This window comes from Arachis hypogaea, chromosome 17 (genome assembly GCF_003086295.3).
Source record: "Arachis hypogaea cultivar Tifrunner chromosome 17, arahy.Tifrunner.gnm2.J5K5, whole genome shotgun sequence".
Taxonomy (NCBI): Eukaryota; Viridiplantae; Streptophyta; class Magnoliopsida; order Fabales; family Fabaceae; genus Arachis; species Arachis hypogaea.
Genome location: NC_092052.1, coordinates 110,967,887 through 110,968,994, shown reverse-complemented (window position 1 = coordinate 110,968,994; position 1,108 = coordinate 110,967,887). Strand labels below are relative to the sequence as shown.

The window sequence follows — 1,108 nt, the reverse complement described above, 5'->3', positions numbered from 1 at the left end:
TTCTCAAGATCATAGGCCTCTTCTTCAGAAGATGCCTCTTGAGTACTGTTGGATGCAGCTTGCATTCCATTAAGACTCTGAGAAATCATATTGACTTGCTGAGTCAATATTTTATTCTGAGCCAATATAGCATTTAGAGTATCAATTTCAAGAACTCCCTTCTTCATAGGCGTCCCATTACTCACAGGATTCCTCTCAGAAGTGTACATGAACTGGTTATTAGCAACCATGTCAATGAGTTCTTGAGCTTCTGCAGGCATTTTCTTTAGGTGAATGGATCCACCTGCAGAAGTATCCAATGACATCTTAGCTAATTCAGACAGACCATTATAGAATATATCCAGGATGGTCCATTCTGAAAGCATATCAGAAGGACACTTTTTGGTCAGTCCTTTGTATCTCTCCCAAGCTTCATAGAGGGATTCATCTTCTTTCTGTCTGAAGGTCTGAACATCCACTCTAAGCTTACTCAGCTTTTGAAGAGGAAAGAACTTGGCTAAGAAAGCCTTGACCAGCTTATCCCATGAGTTCATGCTATCTTTAGGTTGAGAGTCCAACCATACTCTAGCTCTGTCTCTTACAGCAAAAGGAAAAAGCATGAGCCTGTAGACTTCAGGATCTACTCCATTAGTCTTAACAGTATCACATATCTGCAAGAATTCAGTTAAGAACTGAAAAGGATCTTCAGATGGAAGTCCATGAAACTTGCAGTTCTGCTGCATCAGAGAAACTAATTGAGGTTTCAGCTCAAAATTGTTTGCTCCAATGGCAGGAATGGAGATGCTTCTTCCATGTAAATTGGAATTAGGTGCAGTAAAGTCACCAAGCATCCTCCTTGCATTATTATTATTTTCGGCTGCCATCTCCTCTTCCTGTTCGAAAATTTCTGAAAGGTGCTTGCTGGATTGTTGTAATTTAGCTTCTCTTAGTTTCCTCTTCAGAGTCCTTTCAGGTTCTGGATCTGCTTCAACAAGAATATTCTTGTCCTTGCTCCTGCTCATATGAAAAAGAGGGACAAAATAATAATAATAATAATAATAGGGGTCCTTTTTACCACAGTATAGAGGTCCCTGTCTGAGTAGAAGAAAAGAAGAAGAAAAAATTCGAA

The 1,108-nt window shown here is 39.4% G+C and overlaps 1 non-coding gene across 1 annotated transcript; it reads left to right on the top strand.

The window, feature by feature from the left end:
• The first annotated feature begins 359 nt into the window (after positions 1–359).
• LOC112767946 (small nucleolar RNA R71) lies at positions 360–467 on the top strand. The gene has a single exon (XR_003185386.1). It is a non-coding gene; the product is annotated as a small nucleolar RNA R71 (small nucleolar RNA).
• The last annotated feature ends 641 nt before the right edge of the window (positions 468–1,108 follow it).